General features: G+C 40.2%; 1 long non-coding RNA gene across 1 annotated transcript in view; it reads left to right on the plus strand.

Annotated features, from left to right (window-relative positions):
• The window catches only part of LOC109639693 (uncharacterized), a 154,964-nt gene that overhangs the window by 83,835 nt on the left and 54,616 nt on the right, over window positions 1–16,513 (plus strand). Inside the window, exon 16 of the long non-coding RNA XR_011239964.1 lies at window positions 15,875–15,994. This is a non-coding gene — a long non-coding RNA (uncharacterized lncRNA). The remainder of the gene's footprint in view (window positions 1–15,874; window positions 15,995–16,513) is intronic.

Genomic DNA, 16,513 nt, shown 5'->3' on the forward strand with positions numbered 1-16,513 from the left:
CATATGCACACACATATTCTCTATTCCATCTGAAATACTTCTTTTGAGTAGATAGTCTAGACGGACCATGCAGAGTTTGCATTTTAAATATGTTTTTCCACTGTTAACACAGAGCAATACAGTGTTCGTGCTTAAAAAAATATTTCCTTATCTGTGAGAACCCTGAAAACTTTCGAAAAATTCTGTCGCTGCTTCCATGTTTCTCTGTCCCATTTTTGTTTGTGCTAATTTTAAAGAACATGCAGTGATGGTTATCCATAGGTCAGTCATGCTTTCACTATGTGGAGCTGTGGCATTTTTAAAGTTTGTTCCTTTTCTGTCTTGGAATTAAATTGGGAATTTTGAACCAACCAGACATGGCACTTGGTGTCAAAAGCAATAGGCATTTACAAAGGAGCCCTGTCTCCCAGCCAGCGAGGAGCCGCTTGTGCTCATGGGGTGGTGCGAGCCCCTGCCTGAAGCTATGGCAGCTGGCTGGAGGTTATCTGAGTGTGTACCTTGGTGCCTGAATAATGTCTCTCATTTTCTCTATTTGCTCTCTCTTTGTCTCTTCCTTTTTGTCTTCTACTATTCTCTTTGGATTTATTACTAATTTATATAAGACTATTAAATTAATAATTGGCTTAATTGTTGCTTTAATAATCAAATAATAGAAATTCTTGTCCCTGAGGAGGAATACACAGTTCATATTTTAGTTTAAGCTATACTCCATTTCAGTACAGTCTCAGCAGAGGTATTGATATCCAAGAGTGCATGAGTAAATGTTGGTCATTCAAGAGGTTATGTTTTCACCCCTAGAAGGCTGCAGTATGTGTCAGGGAAGAACTCACACAATTTCGGTGTGGTTCCAGATCAGGGGTGAAATCAAGGAATTTTCTTTCATCGTCTAAACATTGTGAGATTTTTTCACATTTTCGCTGATTTCCCAGGGAATCATTTAAAAAATCAAGCATATTTAACAGACTGATATTCATGAGTGTGTGAAATTTGGTGCAGCTTGATTAAATTTAAGGGGACTGCTGGGCCTTGGGGATGGTATGTGCTCTATTAGCTGCCACTCTAGTTTTTAAATCAGTGGGCATGGCTGCGCACTAAAACCTTGGGCTTGTCCGTCCCAGACAACAGATGACCAACATGAAACTAATTTTACCAAATTTTTGGTCAATGCTCCGGTTTTTGTCCCCGATGACCAAAGAGCCCGGGACAATGTCACTGCTGCTACAACATGACAAACATCTATTCAGTTCCATCTTGGGATAGTTTTTCATTAACATTTATACCATTTGTTTTCTTGCTCAGTGTCATTGTATACCATTACAGATGCACGCTGGGGACACTTTTTATGTTGTACATTGGCTTGTTAATACTAAAATCTTCCATTGAGACTGTGTATTCCTGTCCATAGTTTATGGATAATGTAAAATGCCACTGCATCTTATTTTGCACAAAATATTTACACACATTCCAGACAAGCAGACTGAGTTAATCCTGTGAACATGCTGTTAGCTCCTCTTTAATCTGCCCAGCAGTGTCCTAAAGCACATTTGTTCACTGCCATTCATTTATATAAACAGGAAAATGGTCTGAAGACTCTTTTTTTTGCGTGTTTTATGACACACCAGCACAACTCTTATCTTTGTGACAGCCATCTTCTTACAGTGTTCTTACCTCAATTTTCTTCCTGTCATTCTCGAATAATTTGGTTTCCTTTTTTTCCCGTCTATATTTCCACAACCCTACCCAAATCTGTCTGTCATTTTGCTCTCCCTCCTTTCTTCATCTTTCAAAAACATTTGTCCAAAGAAAAGATGTCAGGGTGCAGCAGCTCACGAAAGATAAGACTTCGATAACGTTACCTTTGTTTGGGAAACCACCCGACTCTTGAGTCTAAAGACATCTGAAAGGTCTAGTACAGTGTATAGGATTTAGGATCTTTTGGCACAAATGGAGTGTAGTATTCATATTGATGTTTATATTGGTGTATACATTACATTGTCATTACATTAGAATTGTTTGTACTGGTTGTTTGAACCAGTTGTTTGTTTTTTTGTCATTTTATTTTGCCTCTTCCAGAATTCATATAACTCTATAAATAATTAAACTAGGAGCTGGGACTTGTTATATATTATATAGCTTATATATTAATTCATACATTCAGTTGCACCTGATTCCACTCACTAACCTTTTCCTTCTGGCTCTGACATGCAGACACAACTTACATCCTTTGACCTGCTGCAGTTTAAAAGTATTTTTACTCTTCTCGGTGTCCATACGTCTATTTGTTTGGAGCCACGATCACAGTATCGACACTGATCACCATATAATGACTGATACTTTTCTTAAATGGATCAAATCACTGTGCACCTTCATTCATTCATTTATTCATTTCAGCCCCTGACTCCTTCGGTCTCTGTCTCTCTCTCTCTTTCTCTCACACAACCTTTATGCTGACCACTTGTAATCAGGAAGGATTGTTCGTATCTGAACAAGTTCACAATTGACCTGACGTTGGAGGATTGGAAAATTTTAGCATATCGCTCAAATCTAGTTCTCATACAGGGTTTGAAGGGGAGGCTGAGGAGCGATGCCAAATGCTACACGCTGAATCTTAAAATCTCCTTAAATCCAGAAACCTTTTTAAAGTACAAAGGTTGAGGAACACTGTTAAAATAAGGACAGAGGCATGTCCCAGTTACAGAAATGTAATATGGTAGTTCAGTCTTAAGCAGGTTTAAGTGGATTAGAAACAAACGAAACAACGCTATCCCAATGACATTTATAACCCAATTTAAGAAAAATCCTCTTTTCATACTGAACCCTGTGCTAAATGACTGTTTCTCTCAAAGGGTTTAAAAATCGTATATGCCAGGATTTATCTGATTTTCCACCTGAAGGCTACATTTATTGAGTGTGTCAGAGGAGCGGGACTGCTGATCTAGCTCCATTTCAGCATTTTACATCATGATGAATCAGACGTTCAGGATGAACTGGCCTGTGATACTAGATCAGCAGGAAGACTCAGAGGGTACATAAGTACATAATAGTCACCCCATGGATGCTATTTATTAGGATTTAATGATGTATCAGAGCAGGACTTTTGATGCACCAGCACATACATATCTAAGAAAGATCCCTAAGGCCAGATGTGACCCTTGTCTAACCCACATCCGCCTTCTTCTTATCAACAAAGCATCTTGATAATACACTGCAAGATGGAGACCCCTGCATACATCTTTTATCCATCAATCATTTCACGTTGTATTTATGATGTGTGGCATCATAAGAAAGAGACAGAGATGCAGCGATAAGTTAAGATCAAGTTGGCTTTATCTTTTCAAGGCCTGAACTAAATAGGACAAAAGGCAAAAAGTGCCAGTGAATGCTCCCGGAGAGCTGATGATGCCGATAAGGTTGGTGTTGTGATGATAGGGTGTAATCATGATGACACTGGTGGTAATGAACACAATAAAAAAACAGCTGCGGTGGTGAATACGTGCAGTATTTTTATTTTATTTTGAAGGCAGTAAACTGCAGCATGGTCTGAACGACTACTACTCTAACGGCAGGATAGAGAGATAAATGGGTCGGAGATAAATCTGGACAGGTACATGTTTTTTGGCATTCTGATTTTGCATTTTTCACATTTTGACAATACTAGCTGAGACTGATGCTCTTGTCTTACTGCCTCTGAAGGTCAAACAAAATAAGCTTCACTTGAACTTTTCAATTTTTAGTCCGTTTTGATTATCTCTCTCGAGTTAAGTATTTTTTGTCCTTGGACCATCTATTGCACAGTTTCATTCAAATTGCGACTCCTCAGCCCTGCTGAACTCAATATTATCCATCTCGTCGACATGTCGACACCAGCAGATGTGAAGTGCTTTACAATGTAAGAACAACTTCATCTTAAAGTGATGCAGACTTGAATCACATTTTGTGAGAAATAAATAGCCCAACTCAAAATCTCTCCGGTTGCTGAAAAGCTTGGCTGAGAATGAACCACAAATGATTCTATGAGACTTCTGTCTCCCAGCTATAACTACTCTTCTCCCTTGTCTGTTTTTGATCATTATAGACTGTAAATAAAGATGGACAACAAACATTTCCACCTCCCACGTCAGTTGGGTCCAGAGTACGCGGTTTGGTCCATGTGCAGGTTCGTGTTGGCCCTGCACTGGAGGAAAAAAAGATCTTGGACATGATTCGTTCCTGATTCACAGCTGTTCTATTTGCCAAAGATAATCTTATAGTGAGATGGATTTAAAGGCATGATCTTAATGTTATAGCCTGGAGTCTCTTCGTGATCCTATAGCGTGAAAGGAGCGACAGTGCGCCTCCTTGTTGTTTTTTTTTCTCTGAAGTCAAATCACACAAGGTTCTATGAGATTTAATGTCCCAATCACCCCTCTATAGTTCTGCGTCTTAAATGAATTCTCTTGTGTGTGTGTTTTGTCATGTCTGCATCCTCCAACATTTTTTAAATTAGTTAAGATTTGAAAAGTGCGCACCAAGCCTAGACGCCTAGCCAAGACAGGTAACTAAAATATCCGAGCCTAATGTCAGAGTGCATTGGAATGTAGGTATACACAGTCGGAGGCGATACAAGACAATAAATGTGGTACAGGCTGATAATTGTAGATCATGCTTCACGATCATGGCATTCATGGTTTGTTTTCTGCCATGGATCTGCCAGAACAGGACTCGCTCTCTTGCTCTCTGCTGATTTCCTGTCTGCCTCCTCACTCACAATTTTCCAATAAAGTTGAAAATGTCTTAAAAATCCATCTTTAAAAGAATAGGAAAGAAATTCTTTGGAGAAAAGGTAGAAACACCATTTAGAGGTTTGCCTGATGGGACCAGTGCTGGAAGCTATGCAGCGGAAAGGAATCTTAAAACATCTCTATTTGACTTTCCACCGCTGCTATTTAATGAAATTTAAAGCCGAAACCAATGGTGTGATGGAACAAGAGGATGCAGATGAATAGCTTTTACACACTCAACAGTTTGTGGCAATGAAAGAAACACTTAAAAAGAATACTGGAGCACTAACAGCCTCTCTCTACTGCACATTTGTTCCCCATATTATCACATTGTCTCACTCTGGCAGCCATTCCATTTCAGGTCTGACTTACAGCAGAGCAGCTGTTTGTTCTTCCAACAGGACGAGGTGAAGGGACTGAATAGCCATTGCATTACGTCCATTAATTCACGTTGTTAGTACCAGCAGTTAAAAGATTAGATTAGACCTCAACCTATCATCTAGTCGCTCTTTCAGTCAGAACTACTGCTGTGCATTTAGCCAGCGTGCAGTTAGCACACATTTGTAATCTTCCAGAGAAATGCAGTCACCTGTGAAACTACATCTGACATCCACAGTAATGACAAGGTGCTCTGATTTAGGACAGTTCTGCTGCAACTGAGGCAAGGTTGAAGATATCCACAACAAACAGTAACAACTTCCTTGTGTACCATGTAAATTTACTAAGGAACAGAAGGTGAGTTTACTCAACTCACCAGACAAATAATTTAAGCAATCAAAAAGACATTTACTGAAGACTGTAGGTGCGTTTCCATCCACCTGTTTTAACGTTTTCAATTTGAGCAAATTAACCATGAAGTACATGAGGCTGGTGACGTCCACTGAAGCATCTGTTTCACCGAAGCAATGAAAAGTAGAGACGGACGAAAACATAAAAACATGTGTGGAGCGATGAGGAGACTGTAATCTTCCTAGAATTAAAACATGAAACAAATACAACAGCTATCATTTGCCCAAAGGTGGTAAAAGTACACACGTTCTTTATTCAAGTAGAAGTACAGATACTTGTGTTCTCTTAAGGCCATTTCTACTGACTGTGTTTGTGCAAAGCAAACCCAGACTCAGGTCACATTAATATAGTTTGAAGACTATTTAACTTAAACCAGTCTAATGAAATAAAAAAATTATCCACTAAAAACAGGTTAAAGCAAAAACATATTTGTGAACATCCAAAACTGTCCAGGAGAAAATTTGTATAATGTATTGAATTAAGTTTTACTTAATTTAATTAAGGCCGGATGAAGAATGTGTTTCTCTGCTTCATTATCAATGTTATCAGCAATGTTTCCAGGTTCTTCTCTTTCTTCCATGATGTTACTCCTTCTCACGGAACATATGCGGCGTGCCTCTTCTCCTCAGTGTCTCCCTCTCTGTTCTGGTTTCTCTCGCTCCGTCTTCCCTGTGTGTCTGTCCAATTAGGTTGAAATCCATCTTGATGTTGGGGAGGTGGTGCTCTGATGCAAAATAGAAAATGAGCAATAATCCCTCTCAAATGCATTCAAACCATAGTAATGACCTGTTTTGAAAAGGCGAAGAAAGTACAGATATTTATGTTAAATGTAGCGAGTAAAAATAAGTTGTGGTGCAGATATCTGAAAAACTTTCAGTACAGTAACAAAGAATTTACTCTTCATTACTTCCCAGCTCTTCATTTGCAATTGCAAGTTGTATATTTGAATATACTGTATCTATAAAACATAGATAAATTAATTAAAACCACTTGTTTGTGTCAATGCCGTTTACCCAGGGCATATATGCTGTGTTGCAGTGTTGTGTGTTAGTGTTGCGTACCTAACAATCTTTCTCTTACACCACCCGCCGGGCCAGATTATCACTTTGATTAAAACCTTGTATAATTAGTAATTTACTTTTGAGCAGACAAAAACTAGTATTAGCATTGTCAGTTTAATCACACCTCTGCCTTCTGTGTATACACCGTGCTGTTAATAAGTAAATGAGCTGTTGCACGGGGTTCAGTAGTAATGTTATATACAATATCTATTCACATTGGAGAGTCAGGAGAGGGTTTTTACTCTGGTGAGATTGGTAATAATGGTGATTGATTTTGAAAATAAATGAGGAAATGATTAAAAAATATTATTGCTCATGATGTGAAACCAAATGAGCTAAAAAATAATAAGGCTCAAGGTTTCAAGTGAGGACATACAGCATTTGATGACTAGACTGGCCAGTATGTCAGATCAAATGACTAAAACTACATGCAGTTCTTTATTTTTTGTATTTCAGTACTTTATTCAGAGCAATAGTAGGAACAATAGTGCTGCAGACTGCTGGATAGAAGCCCAGCTTCCAAGCATCCTTTGGTTTATATATTTATATATATTTCAAATCAACAAGAAAGTCCACAAATATAAATATATATATACCTATACATCTAAGGTAGTTGCATGGTACAAAGTCATCAAACAGCCTCCCCTTTGATTTGCCATCCATGGTATAGAACCCAAAATACCTTGAAGCAGGTCTTTACAAGTCAAATACAACCCCCCCCCCCCATTTCAGAAGGGATATTTGAATTTCTAATATAAAGTGGCAGCAGTAGTTTACATGCACTTGAGACTTGAAGCTTGTGTCGTCCAACGCCATTCCCTTTTTCTCTATTGGTACATGATCGTTGCGTGTACAAATAAAAGTTCAGAATCATTTGTCAAGTTTCCAACTGACTTGTGGTGGGTTCATGTACTAAAGAAAAATAAATGTTCCAATTTAAGTTGTTGGACGAGCACCACGTTGAATCTGTGCAACTAAAACCCCAATTTGGCTGCTCATTCATTCTGCTGGAACAATGCTGGGAGACTATAGACTTGTTTAGCCAGGATTGGTTTGCTGGTCGTTGGCCAGTGACAGACACTTTGGAAACAGAGACATTGTGACATGCTGTGTAAATACTGTATAATGAAACTTCACTTCAACTGCATGTGTCTCACTTCTCAGTAACAAGGCCTTGTATGTACAGCGATGTATCTGTTTAATGAGTTCTGATCGGGGTTCTATTTTTACCCCGTACACAGTTCTGAATACAGACTGATTTCTAAAGTATATCTTGTTGAATTATCGCAGCCTTAATGAAACAGCTCCACTTCTTTTATGTGAACAGCTCAGGCAATCAGCAGATGAGACTGAGTTCTTCCACACTGATAGAGATGCAATATCATCAAATCAATCTGATGGATTCAGTTAGAAATACCCTGCTTGCCTTTTCATGTCAAACTTACAGACTGTGGGACATTTTTTAATAGATTTACATCCTTTTAAAAATATATATTTCTAACAGGGTTTAAAACAGACACATTTCTGTTATAGAAGTTATTCTGAACAGAATAGGTGCTACAATTCTTAAACCTGATATTATTTGCAATTACTGGCTCCTTAGCTGAGCATAGATCAGGAGTGGGAGTTGATCCATCTGTTTCCCAACTGATTTGTAGCTCCTTTAAGCAGTGAACGCTGGTCTGGGATCAGTGTCAGTGTGGGATTTGGTGCAAGGCCAAGGTGTGATAGGATTAATGTGTGTGAGTGTCTGTGTGTGTCGGTGTATCCGTGTCTGTATGTATGCATTTATGTGCGATGATTAGCCCCATGATTCTCTGGGACCAACACTGGAGCAGGATTACTGCTGACTCACCAGGGAGGTCCTGCTAATTAATGTGTGTTTGTGTGTGTGTGTGTGTGTGTGTGTGTGTGTGTGTGTGTGTGTGTGTGTGTGTGTGTGTGTGTGTGTGTGTGTGTGTGTGTGTGTGTGTGTGTGTGTGTGCGCGACGTGCACAGCTGTATTCACTTGCTACAGGGTGGTGAGAAGTATATGTTGCAGAAGTGTGCTTCCTAACCAGCCCGTGTTTCCTGATTCTGTCTTGCACCTGAACATGAAAACTTATTTTGCTCTCTGGTGACTTCAGCTTTATCTTACAATACCACACACATGCATACTACTTTCTTCACCATCTTCTACAAACAGTTTCTCTTTTACTCACAGACGCATGCACACACAGACATAGACCCATTAACAGACCATCTTACGATGGGATCACACCAGCCGTAATGTTGACGTTCTGAGTACTTGGTTGTTGTTACTAGAGCCTGAGCCTGGTTTAACCACTAACTACTATTAACAATATATATATATATATATATATATATATAAACACAAAGACAACAAAATATATAGAACTTGAATTAGATTTTTTTTAAATGCAAAATATAAACATAATCTCACATTTTTTGTGCATTGTTTTTCTATAAAATACAAGTTTTCATAGTGGTGCAATATAAAACATATACAAAATATATATATATGTGTCTGTAAAGATTTGTTAGACATTTCGTTTTTTTTCCCTGGACACACAATGGGGCCATAACAGGCTCATATCAGCCGATATTATCAGCCAACCAATAGATTGCTTGACCTATAATAATTACTACATTATTGATGGACGTTGTGGCCGGTGTGACCCATCACAAGATGTTGTTTTACCCTTGTGTTTTATGATTTGATGCAAATACTTGAAACTGGTATACAGTGAGCTGTGACCTAGAAAGATTTTGGGCCATGAGTGTAAAGTCGGGGATCAGTTGTCCCCGTACTCCCTATACTTCCAACCGCCTACTTCTGACCCTCTTGCTCGGAACAACCATATTTGAATTTTTTATTATCTTGTGACGTAAATAAACTGACAGTCATGCCTGTGTCATAGTTCCTTCTACGGTAGGGGTCTCCAGGACCACTGATCACACACACACTAACACACACAGAAGGTGAAAACAATACCAGACACATTATCAGGGCTGGTAAATATACTTGGCTGAATTCAATGTGGCAGCAGTCTTGCCATGCTGGATCCTGTTGGGAGCTGTAATTATGTGCCAGATAGAGAATTAGCAGCATTAACCAAGCAGCAGTGCAAACAACAACAGATTAAGAGTGAAACAACACACTCTGTACCCGATGTTTGCTGAATACTTTCTGTGGTTTGTCTAAAGGTTAATCAATAAAACAAATTTTTTACCCAAAGCCAAACCATTTCCTAATTATAATTTTTACCCAAATTTATCCAGTGATAATTTTCCAAAGTTCTTTTTTTTTTTTTCCAAATTTCATACATTTGTATAAATGATCTCACTCCAAAGCATGAGGATCAGTCTGTAATTCTGTCATTACACATCAACATCTTTGCCTAGTTGTTCAGTGCTGAGACGACCAGGTTTTAGCCACTGCTGGTAAAAAGACATACCTGACTATTGGTCAGACGACTGGCCTACTTCAGCCTGCTTTGGCCTGGTTTGGGAACTCTCTGACTACTCTTTGAACAGGAACAGAGTGGAGGTGGATTTGCATCCCACAAGCCCATCATCTGCGCTGCCTAATGTGACAGCTGTGTTGTGTACATGTGTTCCCGTGTGCGTGTATTCTGCACACATTGCAATGTCTCACGAGCTGCGTGAAGCAGGTTTAGATGTGAACGAAGTAACATTGCGGCCCACGAGCATGTGCGTGCTGATGGAGATAAGTGTGTGCGTCATTTTCACTTAGTGCTGCCTGTCTATCCTTTCCCTCATCAGATGTAGTTTAAGTGTATTGATTTTTGGAAAATGATGGTTCGGTAAAGGATGCTGTGCAAATTTACGCATTGTCTACATAACTAGAACACGTACAAACCAATGCTCAAACAAGCATGCCGGGCCAGTAGGTGGCGATAAAGTCTACATCTATGATCCGTCATAAACACTGTGGTCATAATTATATTGAATGAGGCAGTCTGTGAGTCCAAACAAATAATTATGCCTAAAAGGTGACTCATTAGTATGTATTTTAATTACATTTTCATGTAACTTTATTACATAAGTTCAATGTAAAAGGTAACTGTAACCCCTAGTCAAATAACTTGAGTGATTTAATTAAATAAAGTTTAAGTTTCAAACACATTTATTTAATCAAATCAATCTCAAGTTATTTGATTTATTCACACTCTCTCAACATGATAGAAAACACTTTATTAAATGTGACTTTACATTGAACTTATGTAGTAAAGTTACATTGTAATTTAATAATTAATTACAATATATACATACGGTCAATAATAATTTTCTTAAGTGAAGCAGTACAAACCAAATGTAGAGCAACAGGTGTATAGCAGCCATTGTTGTTGTTTCTGGCGCCTGCTTACACAAAGCAACAGTGACGTCTCATTTCCCAAACGTTCTGATTTACACACGGATGCACAGAAACCAGAGTTTTTTGAAAATCTGCACTTCGGAAGGTGTTTGTGGTGAAGAGAAAATGTTTGCTTCGCAAAATATCCGCATTAGTGTTGACAGGACATACATCTAAGCGCTGTCGGGGAAAATAACGACTCATGTAAACCCAGTGTCTTCAGCTTTACATGCCGATCATTCGTCTGCGTAAATCTGTGGGCCCGTTTTTGTAATGGCTGATTCTGAAGTGTCAGTATTGTGATATTAAAACCAGTTACCTGTTTTATGCTGTAGCTGATCTGTGTGTCTTCAAATGTGAGGATTAATATATTTCAAGTGGAGCGTGTACTTGCTATATAAACACAGACATGCAGACACTCATCCTGCCAAGAAGAGGGTTTACACAGTTTCAACAGGCAGGGACATTCTGACTGCATGTCCACATACTGCTCAGACCAACTCACACTTCACATGCACATTATGCTCTTCATGCTGCAATGCAAGCTGGCGGCACGGTTGAATGGATTCATGATTTGAGACCTGTCTTTGAAGTCCACTGAGGCAGGGAATGGGAAGTGATGGATTTATGTGTCATGACATGCTTTACTGGCACACTGCCCTTCTCAGTCACCCCGGCTCATCTCTCGTTTGCCCTGCAAATTTTAATCCTATTTATCCAAAGCTGACAACCTCGTATAATTCCCCCCATCTCTCCGTCTTCTTTGTCTCTCTGGATTCTTCTTTTTCCGTCTTCGTTTGCAGGTTTCTATTTACTTCTCTGCCCCTGTCTGCTGTCTACGTCTTCATCCCTCGCTCACGTCCCCCCTCGTCTGTCTCTCCACTCCTTAGCTCGTGGCTAAGAAGGTGTTCACCCTTTACTCCCTGGCGGTGTGCGAGCTGTCTAAACAGCACAACTATGATGTTGGCCCACATGTCCTCACCTCCCTGCTCTGCTATGCCAGAAAGAAGCTGTGCTCTTTTCTCAGTGCTGCTGATGAAGAGGTCAGCCTCTCTATTCTACTTGTAATGGGGGTTTGAACAGTTGCTACAGGCACATTATAGCCTTTATCAGTATGCATATGGATAATAAAGGCTGTCACTACTAAACTAAAGGCTGCAATGAAAATAAAGCAGGCTTTGATTACATAATTCCGTCATTATACTTGTTTATGATGTGAAAACACGCTGATGGAGGCCAGCCGTTCACAGATTTGATCCTGTGCTCCATTGTAGGCTCTATGTACCAGTTTAATTAAAGCTGTTAGCTCTATGTTTTCCTCAATCTAGGAAAATCACCCCTCTGAGGTCAAAAACAGCAGAGTATTCATCTTTTGGGTTTATGTGATTTACAATCAATGAGCTGACAAATCTGCAAATGCGTTTGGCATGAAGCCTTTATCCCTTAATTAAAAAACGGTGACTGTGTTGTTCTCCAACTTTTATGTTTTAATGGATGCCTCTCAAAATGAAAAGACAGTGTTTTGCCCCCCTCTCAGACAAAAAGAGGCTGTGATGCTTCAATTTCCTCATCTACCCCAACTTCAACAGAAATGATGATTTAAGGGATTTTTTTGAGACACTAATTCGTATTGGCAATATCCGCCACAGTTTCAAGTCAACTTTTTTGGCTGAAGTGTGAGCAGCTATGAGCAACAACCCCTGAAGCAGCACACACATTTTAGAGACCATGGTCGTGCCAAGCTGTTTGAACCGCTGACACATGGGGTTCAAATGATATATGCGTGAGACAGTAGGGGCTGAAGCAGCTGTGTCTGAGGACAAGGAAGGACAGGAGAGGATGGGGGATGTCGCTAAATGGTAGAAGATGTGGTGGTTTATGGGTTTAGTTTCAGCATCGATTTTAAAATGGGAGCAGCTCATGGAGCTGGTGGCAGAGAGATGTCCACCTCTGATTCACACACTTTAAGGACATGCGTGTGATATTTTTATAATAAACAATCAGACAAAGAGGCAGCAGCCCCATACTAAGCTACTCCACATTCTCCATTCACCTCCATTTCAAATCTTATTGTAAATAGCTAAAACATAGAAGTTGCTTTTGCTTTAAGTTTGTGGAATCTAAATCTGGCCTAAAGAGCATGGTGCAGCAATGATACACTGGAACACTGAGTGACAGCTTTTAACATTCAAGACCTTAATCTAAACGGAATCCTTTCTGTTGTTTACAGAAGAAATACCATGTTCACATGAGGTCAAGTTGTGCATGTGTTTAATTAGCCTGAACAGTATCTTGTTGGATGACTTTGTGTTGTGCAGCAGAAGTCGGGCCTGGTTCGACTTATTGTTGTCAGATGACCCTGAATTGTTTTGTCGCATCTACGTTCTTTGGCAGCTCTGTTGTTGCCATGTGTGATGGAAAGGCTCCATTCAAATGAATGAAAGGCCTGCATGTTTTCACACAGGTCTCAAGTCAGTCTGAACATTAGCTTACGATGGAAGTGAACAAACTGAAACCACCACTGTCACTTCGCTGGTCGAAAAAAGACATAATAATGTGAATCTGTGCGCCAAAAGATATTTCTAAAAAACTTTTCTTGTTTCATATATACCCCAAGAATTTCTGTCTGGGCCTTTGTGGAATGCAACAACAGCACAATCAACAGCCTGTGTATGAGATATTACGTAGGTAATGTTTAGGCCTGAAGGGCATACCCAGACATCCTGCAATGGAAACAAATTACAGCTGCGTTTATCCATGATCTTATTCTTTTGGTCACAACCCAAATTGTGTTGCCAGAGGTGAGAGATAAACTGATAAATTGAGAGTCACATTCAGGCACAGCTCCTTCTTCAGCACAGTAATCCAGTACAAAGTGTGCATGACTGCAGGAAAAGAAAAGAACTGATCTCATGCTCCATCTAATCTCCACGTGTGAATAAATCCCCTAGATTTGTAAAAAAACGTGTTTTTATGCGATCGCTGCTTGTGAAGACAATTCACAGTTTACTGTGTCCTCAACTTAAAGGTGCAGACTTGCATCTTTTAAACAGCTGTAAATTGTATTGTATTGCATCAGCAGGGGGCAAAGTGTTTATTCCTTTGTGGTTTTGTCGTTTTGCGTATGTTGTGTTGTGCAGGGTGTGCAAGACACACTATCATCATATGCAGATATCGAGCACAAGTAAAATATGCTTCCCCAAAAATTACACAAGCAGCAGCTATAAGATCCACGGGCTGAAAGGCTAACCGGCACTGTCTACTTTCTGATACATGACACAAGAACAAAGCCGACGAGCCCTGAAGCTCCCAGGCGGTCTCGTCGGCATCTTTCAGCTCACTGACTGAAGTTTGGCGTGCGGCAAAAGTGCGGAGGGCAGCGAGTCCATACGAGAGCTGGCATCAGCAGGAGCTGAGTCGAGTTTGTGTGAGCGTGCTGTGCTGAACGGCCTCAGAAATGAGCAGAATGTCACTCAGTAAGCGGTTTCATTTATATGGTTTGCATTTTTCCTGGTAACATATTAATAGCTTAGTATACCAGATAAGGCGAGAGCTTTTTCCTTGACACAGTACGAACCATTTTAAACTGGATTTGTAAAACATTTTCGCAAAATAGCAGTAGAAAAGATGAGTCATTTAAGGCACTGAAATCACAAACAGGACACTACACTTAAAGCACTAACAGAATTTGTGACAAGACGTAGCCTTGGCAGAGCCCAACAGCAACTGAGAATGCACTCGACCTACTGCTGAGGACACATCTCTCCCTCGGTTATACAAGGACCAGATGGCTTGGAGCACAGCCCCAGAACTTCCTACTTCCTTCTCATCCACAAAATCCATCCCGTGTCGTTGGAAATGTTTGACTCCTCGTGTCACTTGAAACACTGGGGATATGTACTTTCACAGCATGCAAATGAGTCAGTGATGCTCTGTGCTTGAGCGAGACAAATATGAAGGAAATATGGCACAAAAAAACAGAAAAACACAAAAAAGTCAGTCACCAACAGCTGATTATGGGTCATCACTGTTCATTACCCAGCTTATATTTTGGCTCCACCAAATTTCCTATCAGATTGCAGGCCTCTACCTAACACACCAACAAGAGGTCTTGTGTGTGATGGGCACCAGCAGAATACAGAAGCACCTTAGATTCTGATTTCTGTGAGACTCATATAACAAGACAACTGGCCATTTCATCTCTGCTTCTTCTTGTCGTCTAAGCTTTGCTAGGAAAGTGGTCCTCCTCCACACACATGCACAAGCATACGCAATCACGCACACTTACTCATACATGGAGTGGATGAGACAGTGACTGTAGATGAAGGCTTAGCACCAGGACTATGTGGGTCTAACACCCCAGGGGGGATCTGTCTGTGATCAAAAATGCAACAAAGAGGGGATAAAACTTGAAACAGTAAAAGATCTCATCATTTTGTACCTGATCACAAAGTCTTCTCTCCAGGTTTTTTCGGGGCAATCTCAGCCGTTCACTGACATTAGTTGTAACCCTTCTCATTTTTCACACCAAAATGTTGCCGTTGTTTAAAAACCTATTAGCCTGAGTTTCAAAGTATAACTACTCATGCAAGCAGCTGTCAACTTTCTCTTTGTGGACTGATGTGTGGTGTAGGACAAGCTTGCATGGGAATAGCAGGCAGTTGCTGTGACTGCTGTAGCTGCAATGTGAACCCAAGCTGTGCTGTCATCTCTTTTTTAGTGGCCTGTCTGTCGACACCACAGAATGCAAATATAGGTGAAGCAGCGGCCTCAAACTTGCAGTATCTGCACTAACCACTCCCCTGGCTTCACACATGAATCACGCACAGATCAAACAATAGGGAGTGAAATGATGTTTGACTCTGTCCTTGTCTCTGTGTTCTCAGAACCTGTCAACAGCTATGAAGGACATGGACATCGTCAAGTAGACTGTCACTGACCTGCCACTGTCCTGGAATCCCCCGGGACTTGTTCCCTGCTGTGGAAACAGTACACATTAATCCAAGGTAAGTTAATCTAGATCAGCAATTCTAGAAGTAGTGTTTTGTTTTGTTTCCTTCCTGCAAAACACCAAGAAGGTGAATCCTCTTGAGTGGGTAGATGGCAAAATACAGTTGAGTTGTAGTAGTTTGCCCCCTGAAGTTGACCGGAGAGCTGTCAGCTGCTCTTAACACTCACAGTAGCACTAAAATGCACATAAACAACTCTTACCATCGCTGAAAATGGAAAGCTCAGCAGAGCCAAACAATATTTAGACACCACTGCTGTCTTTGCATCTGCTGTCTAACTTTTGTTTTTGACTCTTTGCCTGGCTCTCTTCATCTTTAGCTTGCAGAGGGCTGTGTCTGCAAGGCTACTGTGCCTATGGGGTGTTTATAAAAGCAGGTGATAGCCGATAGATGAAGGAGCGTCTGTGCATTATCACATGCAGAGCACACACAGGCGAAATTATTTATGCAGCTGTTATATTGCGTTTTTCATCTTCGCTTCGTTCCCCCATCTCTCCATGCTGTGGAAAGCAGATG

This window comes from Paralichthys olivaceus, chromosome 22 (assembly GCF_024713975.1).
Source record: "Paralichthys olivaceus isolate ysfri-2021 chromosome 22, ASM2471397v2, whole genome shotgun sequence".
Taxonomy (NCBI): Eukaryota; Metazoa; Chordata; class Actinopteri; order Pleuronectiformes; family Paralichthyidae; genus Paralichthys; species Paralichthys olivaceus.